Here is a 9,990-nt window from a genome sequence, read left to right as displayed (position 1 = left end):
GAAACAGGTCGCTAAATAAATAAGTAATACAATAGTTAACAAAGTTTGTGCGTGGTAGCGGTATTTAAAAAACCTTTACATATTGTGAAGAAACTTTACAAAAGAAAATCAGCATTGAAGTCTAGCTATTACAAGAAGCAAAGCGTCATGCAGTGTGAAGGTTACGCTACTAATACACGAGCAAACTGAGGAGGAATGCAACTGAGACTGGAGACTGTCGAAGAGCGCGACTTGAGACCGGTCCGTGTAGCTGCCGCCGGCCATCCTGCATCTCGGAGGGAAAGGGCTCAGTGGGCGTGCATCACTGGACCCGCCGGGTCTCCGTGCGAATGCTGTCGGCGTCTGTCGGAAACGTGCGTTTTTGTTGCCAACTGTGAGACGCCAATGAGGGTAGTATCAAGCTATGATACCACATCACTGACATCAAGCTCATCAGAAACAGAACAGATTTTAGGGAAATCACGGAAAACCTAAATCTGGATGGCCGTATGGGGATTTGAACTTCAAATGGTTCAAATGGCTCTGAGCACTATGGGACTTAACTGCTGAGGTCATCAGTCCCCTACAACTTAGAACTACTTAAAACTAACTGACCTAAGGACATCACACACATCCATGCCCGAGGCAGGATTCAAACCTGCGACCGTAGCGGTCGCGTTGTTCCGGACTGAAGCGCCTAGAACCGCACGGCCACTCTGGTCGGCGGATTTGAACTAACGTCCTCCTCAATGAGAGTCCGGTGTGGTAACCACTATACAGCCTCGCTCAGTGGTATATATACATCTTGTGCCTGCATCTAGAATAGTTCACATGCTGCTTTCACCACAGGGATGTGATCATTGCAGCACGATGAGTACGTGATGCCAAGTAATCGAGGCGAAGTTGGTAGAGCATTTGGTATTGTTTTCCCCACTATGTAACTTGATAATGACCAAGGGGCTGAAATTAGCCAACAGTAAAATTAGAAATTAAAGTGTTCACCTTTTAAATGAAATAACACCCTAAGCACTAAAATGACTTCCTTCAAGAAACTTATGAATACAAGAGTGATGGAAACAAATTAGAACACCCTGTTGGAGGCTTCCAGTTCACTCAAGATTTATTGTTGCAGCAGCACATGCTGAAATGATTACACATCAGTAGCACAAGCGGTTATGAGGTATCAGGTACCGACCCATGCTGAGTCATATTAATATGTGAAACGCGGTGTAGCCTCCGTAGGCGCTTATTCGCGAATCCACTCGATCGTACTGTTGGTGAATACTGTCTTGGGACCCGTTATGTCGCGTCTCTTTGACCTGTTCACGTAGTTCTGTGAGAGTTGTTGGTTGATGAGTCGCTCGAGTTACATCTCTACTCATCATATCCCACACGTCTTGGATTGGAGAGAAATCTGGAGAACGAGCCAGGAAAATTGGTGCAGGTCTGGCAGAGAACGTCGTGTTTTACAGGCAGAGCGTGCGTGAGCAATATCCTGTTGGAACACCACGTCACCCTCCTGCAGCAAGAATCGGTAAAGAACTGGTCTATCAACATTATGCACGTACCGAGCGATGGTTAGCGTCTCCTCCAGACACACCAAAGGTGAACGAGAGTTGTAGCTTATTGTACCGCAGACCATAAGGCCTCGGATGGACCCAGAGTGTCATGTACGAATGCAGTCTACGAGAAGCGCTCACCAGGTCTAGTAAAAATGGCTCTTAGCACTATGGGACTTAACAGCTACTTAAACCTAACTAACCTAAGGACATCACACACATCCATGCCCGAGGCAGGATTCGAACCTGCGACCGTAGCGGTCACGCGGTTCCAGACTGTAGCGCCTTTAACCGCTTGGCCACACCGGCCGGCCCAGGTCTAGTAGTACCCGCAAACAACCATCGGTTGCACTCAGGCAGAATCTACTGTCACCGCTGAAGACCATGGCGCGGATCCCATCTTCCAAATGATCCTCTGACAGCACCAGTCGAGCCGTGCACATCGATGCTGTGGCGTGATTGGAAGACGGGCTAGAGGTGTGTATGCCTGTAGTTTGACTGCTAATGCGGGTTCACAACAGTTCTTGATGACATGTCTGGGCTCACAAGCCCCTCTTACACGTGCACCTGTGCTGTGATAGCTGTACGATGTGCCGCTGCTGCTCTAACACTATGACGATCCTGGCGGGCGTCTGTCCTGCGTTCACGTCCAGAACCTCGTCTGCAGGTGTGAGAACGTGAACACAGACATTAGCATAATTGCACAGTTGTTGCAGAACGTCCATCTCGTGTGGCAAATGACCATTCCGCTTCTCGCAAGACCACAATTTGACCGCTTTCAAACTCGCTCAGTTGGCTGTAGGAAGAACGAGTGCATACAGGGTGTTACAAAAAGGTACGGCCAAACTTTCAGGAAACATTCCTCACTCACAAATAAAGAAAAGATGTTACGTGGACATGTGTCCGGAAACGCTTCATTTCCATGTTAGAGCTCATTTTAGTTTCGTCAGTATGTACTGTACTTCCTCGATTCACCGCCAGTTGGCCCAATTGAAGGAAGGTAATGATGACTTCGGTGCTTGTGTTGACATGCGACTCATTGCTCTACAGTACTAGCATCAACAGGTTAGTGTTCATCACGAACGTGATTTTGCAGTCAGTGCAATGTTTACAAATGCGGAGTTGGCAGATGCCCATTTGATGTATAGATTAGCACGGGGCAATAGCCGTGGTGCGGTACCTTTGTATCGAGACAGATTTCCAGAACGAAGGTGTTCCGACTGGAAGATGTTCGAAGCAATTGATCGGCGTCTTAGGGAGCACGGAACATTCCAGCCTATGACTCGCGACTGGGGAAGACCTAGAAGGACGAGTACACCTGCAATGGACGAGACAATTCTTCGTGCAGTTGACGATAACCCTAATGTCAGCGCCAGAGAAGTTGCTGCTGTACAAGGTAACGTTGACCACGTCACTGTATGGAGAGTGCTACGGGAGAACCAGTTGTTTCCGTACCATGTACAGCGTGTGCAGGCACTATCAGCAGCTGATTGGCCTCCACGGGTACACTTCTGCGAATGGTTCATCCAACAATGTGTCAATCCTCATTTCAGTGCAAATGTTCTCTTTACGGATGAGGCTTCATTCCAACGTGATCAAATTGTAAATTTTCACAATCAACATATGTGGGCTGACGAGAATCCGCACGCAACTGTGCAATGACGTCATCAACACAGATTTTCTGTGAACGTTCGGGTAGAAATTGTTGGTGATGTCTTGACTGGGGCCCATGTTCTTACACCTACGCTCAATGGAGCACGTTATCATGATTTCATACGGGTACTCTACCTGTGCTGATAGAACATGTGCCTTTACAAGTGAGACACAACATGTGGTTCATGCACGATGGAGCTCCTGCACATTTCAGTCGAAGTGTTCGTACGCTTCTCAACAACAGATTCGGTGACCGATGGATTGGTAGAGGCGGACCAATTCCATGGCCTCCACGCTCTCCTGACCTCAACCCTCTTGATTTTCATTTATGGGGGCATTTGAAAGCTCTTGTCTACGCAACCCCGGTACCAAATGTAGAGACTCTTCGTGCTCGTATTGTGGACGGCTGTGATACAATACGCCATTCTCCAGGTTACTATCCTCCATGTGGCTGTCTATTGGTGGGCAACACTGAGACCATTATCAGTACATCTAAAATCCGCCTGGTGGCATGTGTCGTCACCGCATCAAAATTGATGTCGTCTTTTCAGGTGTACTATTTTTCTCCGGTAGTGTATTTTGCAGTGTGTCTCACAAGGGAACCTCCCCATCGCACCCCCCTCAGATTTAGTTATAAGTTGGCACAGTGGATAGGCCTTGAAAAACTGGACACAGATCAATCGAGAAAACAGGAAGAAGTTGTGTGGAACTATGAAAAAAAATTAGTAAAATATACAAACTGAGTAGTCCATGTGCAACATATGCAACATCAAGGAGATTGTAGCATAAGGAGCGCCGTGGTCCCGTGGTTAGCGTGAGCGGCTGCGGAACGAGAGGTCCGTGGTTCAAGTCGTGCCTCGACTGAAAATTTTACTTTCTTTATTTTCGCAAAGTTATGATCTGTCCGTTCGTTCATTGACGTCTCTGTTCACTGTAAGAAGTTTAGTGTCTGTGTTTTGCGACCGCACCGCAAAACCGTGCGATTAGTAGACGAAAGGACGTGCCTCTCCAATGGGAACCGAAAACATTGGATCGCAAGGTCATAGGTCAACCGATTCCTCCACAGGAAAACGTCTGATATATTCTATACGACACTGGTGACGGCATGTGCGTCACATGACAGGAATATGTTGTCGACCCACCTAACTTGTACACTTGGCGAATGGGTAAAAAGAATCTTCTACCTTGCCCGATTTAGGTTTTCTTGTGGATGTGATAATCACTCCCAAAAAAGTGATGAAAACATAAGAGTTTGTCATATAAACTGAAAATAAAAATTTAAAATTTTCACTCGAGGGAAGGCTTGAACCTAGAACCTCTCGTTTGGTAGCTGCTCTCGCTAACCACGGGACCACGGCGCTCCCTGACACCCATTCTCCTTGATGTTGCCTATCTTCGCATGGACTACTCAGTTTGTATATTTTCCTTATTTTTTTCCATAGTTCCACACAACTTCTTCCGGTTTTCTCGATTGATCTGTGTTCAGTTTTTCAAGGCCTATCCACTGTGCCAACTTAAAACTAAATCTGAGGGGGGTGCGATGGGGAGGTTCCCTTGTCAGTATTGAACAAACTGAGGCCTATGTTACACAGAGGGATGGTGATACTGTGGAAAGGCCCCTGAACGAAGTCGCAGCGGCGATGGAGGCTAGCGATAGTGTTCAACAGGCCGTGTTATTTGGGATGAGACTAGGGAGATTGCGCCACGTATCATCACGGTCTCGGCTCATTACGCACATTACTGCCACTGCTGCGGCAGTAGAGAATAGACGTGACTGTTCGGGGGGCGGCCGGGTGTTGGCCGGCGCGCCACAGCGTCGCGTCCACCTGCGGCCCCCAATAAACTGACTATTTTACTTGCCTTGCAGTCTGTGCGGTGCGACCGCATTAGCATAACGCCATGTGTGCCCGGCCGGTCAGTATTAATAAGCGGCCGCGAGAAAGAGACCGCAAGCTGTGGCTTCATTCCCGCTCCAGGTGCGAGCAAGACGGCAACCTTTAATTGCGCACGCTAGAGGTAATGCATCCTGCTGTGCACCTGGTAAATAGGAAGTACCACCACGGAAGGTGTTTCGTTTGATCTGAGCATAGTAGCGGCGGCCAGAATCGAGAAATTCAAGAAGTCGAAAACCCCTTTCTCGAAAACTTGAGGGAGCAAAATGCCTTTAGCCGGCCGAAGTGGCCGTGCGGTTAAAGGCGCTGCAGTCTGGAACCGCAAGACCGCTACGGTCGCAGGTTCGAATCCTGCCTCGGGCATGGATGTTTGTGATGTCCTTAGGTTAGTTAGGTTTAACTAGTTCTAAGTTCTAGGGGACTAATGACCTCAGCAGTTGAGTCCCATAGTGCTCAGAGCCATTTGAACCATTTTGAACCAAAATGCCTTTCTCGAAAACTTGTGGGAACAAAATGCACGTCAAATCTGCATCTATAGGCGTACCCTGCAAACCACTGTAAAATTCACGGCAGAGGGTAGTTACCATGGTACCACATACTAGGGTTTCTTCCCGTTCCAACTGCGTACGGAGCGCGGGAAGAATGACTCCTTAAATGGCTCTGCACTTGCCTTCACGATCCCTACGGGAGCCGTATGAAGGGTAATGAAGAATACCTCTAGATTCTTCTCTTAATACTGCCTGCTGAAATTCTGTAGCTAGGCTACCTCGGAATAGTTTGTGCGTATCTCCAAGCCTTTACTTTCTTCAGCTTTTCGCTGACCCTATGCTATGGATAGGACAAATCTGTCACCATGTGTGCTGACGTTCTTTGTACACGTTCAATATTCCCTGTTAGTCCTATTTGGTGCGGATACCACTCACATGAGCAATACTCTAGGGTGGGTCGCACAAGTGTTGTGTATGCAATCTCCATCAGAGACTGATTGCATTTCGTTAGAACTCAAACAATGAACCCATGCAGACATGCCTTACCTACTACTGACCCTATTAGATCGTTCCATTTCATATCATAAAGACTCTTACACTCAGATATGTGTATGAGTTGACGATTCTGATTCTGACGTGTTGATATTGTAGTTTTTTTGTTTCTTCAAGTGCATACCTTTATACTGTTGTACATTTAAAGTAAGCTGCCAAACTTTGCACCACCTTGAAAACTTATCAAGGCCTAACTGAATATTTGTGCAGCTTTTACCTGACAGTACTCAATTTTAGATAAAGGCATCATCTGCGAAAAGTCGGAAGTTACTATTAGATTGTTTTCAGGGTCTTTAATACACAACATGAACAGCAAGTGTCCCCGTACAATTCCCAGGGGTACATCCATAGTTAATTCTGCATGTGTCAATGACTCTCTATCCAAGATAACATGTTGTTTCCTCCACGCCAAGAAATTCGTAATTCAATGACAAATTTTGCTCGGTACACCATACGATCGTACTTTAGATAACAAACGCAGGTGTGGTATTGGGTCAAATGCTTTTCGTAAGGCAATAAACATGGCATCTACTTGACTGCTCTGATCAATGGCTCTCAGGATATCATGTGAGAACATTGCAATTTGGGTTTCGCTTAACTGATGCTCTCGGAGTTCGTGCTGGTTGCCATGGAGCTTGCAGCTGCCGCCCTGAACATGTTAGATGGAACATTCGTGAGCTCAGTGAAGACTTTTATTTACAGTTCATCCGAAGTTTTTGGTTCCTTTCTAACGCTTGCCTTCCTTGGAAGCCACCAGAAAATTAAGTCACAAGGCACTTGATCTGACCTCCAAGCCAATACTTAGTTCCAATCAATCAAGGGATCACTCTCTAATGTCAGCTTCAAAAGCTCACGATGCACCAACTTTGGTAAAGAAAAAAAGTGCGATGCTGTCCCACTCGGCAGTTACTGTCCACATCCACTCTTGCAGTATTTCCAAATATGTTTCGTTTGTCGTCCATGTGGTGAAAAGGGCTTGTAAGTATCTTGGCTCTCACTTCTAAACTAAAGGGCCATAATGTAGTAGTAGCAACCAAGAGAATGGATGTCAAGCACAATGTCAAAGTACAAACGTTTAAAATAGATTCACCCAATGTCACAAGACTATATCTTGTACAAGAATAAAGATAAAAACGTTGGTGTAAATAATAACTTGCGTGCGCGATTAATAAGTAATTATTTCCAAAAGAATCATCCGATTTTACAAGGGCAAATATTTTACATGAATGGGGATATAACCGTGGAGAATTTTTACAATTACGCTTAGGATCACAGTTTTATTTACCTTTTGCAAATTCTCAACGTGCTCTCTGCCACACGGTAGTCACATTCGTGCCATATGTTCACATCTACATCTACATCTACATGGTTACTCTGCAATTCACACTTAAATGCCTGGCGGAGGGTTCATCGAACCACTTTCATACTACTTCTCTACCATTCCACTCTCGAATGGCGCGTGGGAAAAAGAAACACCTAAATCTTTCCGTTAGAGCTCTGATTTCTCTAATTTTATTATGATATCATTTCTCCCTACGTAGGTGGGTGTCAAGAAAATATTTTTGCATTTGGAAGAGAAAAATGGTGATTGAAAATTCGCAAATAGATCTCACCGCAAAGAAAACCGCCTTCGTTTCAGTGACTGCCACCCCAACTCGAGTACCATATGAGTGACACTCTCACCCCTATTGCGCCATAACACGAAACGAGCTGCCCTTCTTTGCACTTTTTCGATGTCCTCCGTCAATCTTGCCCGGTAAGGATCCCATATCGCGCAGCAATGTTCCAGCAGAGGATGGACAAGTGTAATGTAGGCTATTTAGTGGGTTTGTCGCATCTTCTAAGTGTTCTGCCAACAAAGCGCAGTCATTGTTTCGCCTTCCCCACAATATTATCTATGTGGTTTTCCCAATTTAAGTTGCTCGTAATTGTAACTTCTAGGCATTTAGTCGAATTGACAGCCCTTAGATTTGTGCGATTTATCGTATACCCAGAATTTATCCCATTTCTTTTAGTACCTATGTGGATGACCTCGCAATTGTCTTTGTTTAGTGCCAATTGCCGCTTTTCGCACCATACAGAAATTCTCTCTAGATCATTTTGTAATTGGAATTGATCGTCTCATTATTTTAATAGACGGTAAATGACAGCATCACCTGCAAACAATCTAAGGGAGTTACAGCGTTCACTGCTGTTGCTATACGGTCCAGCAGCTCACCCAAAGTTGCTGGAGGGGAAGGCGCGCAGAAAGCGTATTTCAGCAAATCCCCACAAATAAATGACGTACCATGAGATGAGGCGACCCTGGAGGCCGAAGCTGCGAGACCCGTACGCCCCTGACAGCCGGTCCGCCGCTGAGGCAGCCCAGTGTTTGAGAAGTGCTCTCTTCTCACAGAACATGGGGGCGCCAGGGCGGCACTGCCCCGTCCTGTCCACAAATGGAATTTTCGGCATGTTTACGCAGTTGTGAAAAAAGCCGGATCTCCAACATATCGAGGTACCTGCCTCGTGTAACCAGTGATTGTAGCACTCGTACATCCACCAGGTAGACCCGTACTGGTAATTTACAATTGGCACTAAGGTAAACTTTTAATTTCGATACCTAAGTTAAAAATTTACCATATGTTTCTGTCTTCATTCATGTAAAACCCAAAACTTTTTGAAACATACTGTGTCGACTTTGTTTTAACTTGAGACAACTAAATATCTCGAAAAAGACGCATCGTACGAAAAAAAATGTTCTAGGACTCCGTCTTCAGGCGACAAGTGGCCCATCGGGACCATCCGACCGCCGTGTCATCCTCAGTTAAGGATGCGGTTAGGAGGGGTGTATGGTCAAGCACACCGCTGTCCCGGTCGTTACGATGGTTTTCTTTGACCGAAAAAAATGTGCTAGGTGAAAAGTTAATATTACTAAAGACGACATCTGTCTGTGCTACAACTGGCCACCTCCTAAGCTTTCTTTCTGGGTGGGAAGGTACAACTTCGTGCTCCATCTGCCTTTTGAGCTCGTATTGTGCAGATTCACCAGACACGACGCGTGGTACAGATTTCACGTTGAACGTTAGGTCCTCTTACCCCGATTGGATAACCGTCCTACAAGCGTAAGATTTCCAGCAGGCTACTGAACCAAGCCAAATTATTATTACCACAATTTAGACATTTCTTCTTCTTCTTCTTCTGCATATATCATAAATGAAGTCCTCCTCTTCTTCTTCCTCCTCCTCCTCCTTCTCCCCCCCCCCCCTCCTCCACCCCGTGCGCGTTTTTACGCCTGTGCGTGAAGGCTAAAATCGAAGAATTGCCGTAGGGACTCTGATACGGTCTTCACTGATAGACTGATCCACGAGGAAGGTAATTTATTATCGAAATGCCAGACAAGTCGTCCGACCGTAGATACTTTGTGATACTTGTGCGATGCCGAGGAGGGCCGCTAATAATGTGTATATGACGAAGTATTTTGAAAGTACAAGCAAACTTATCAAACAACCTCTATGTTTACAAACATGCATAGCCTTCGAAGTATTTCCACGTGGATAGTGGACCGCAGAGTTCCATGGAGCTGACAGCTTTGACGCCCGTGAAATAAGCGATTATTTCATCACGCAGAAGTCGTCTCGTGGACGAATATTTTTATCAAAAGGAAAATTGATTTAGGTTTAGCATCTCGTTGGCATCTCGGCCATCAACAATGGAGCTGGAAAGGGTTGGCAAAGAAAACAGCCGTCAATTTCAAAGGAACCATTGCGACATTTACCTTCACAGATTTAGCGAAAGCACATCAAACATAAATTTGGATCGGCAAACGAATTTGATCCTCGTTCTCGCCTACTGCAAGTTTAATGCATTTGATGTTGGTCTACACAA

The sequence above is a fragment of the Schistocerca cancellata genome, chromosome 3, assembly GCF_023864275.1.
Source record: "Schistocerca cancellata isolate TAMUIC-IGC-003103 chromosome 3, iqSchCanc2.1, whole genome shotgun sequence".
In the NCBI taxonomy this organism is placed as follows: domain Eukaryota; kingdom Metazoa; phylum Arthropoda; class Insecta; order Orthoptera; family Acrididae; genus Schistocerca; species Schistocerca cancellata.
The sequence above is the reverse complement of the archived record's forward strand: the minus strand, read 5'-3'. Positions refer to the sequence as shown.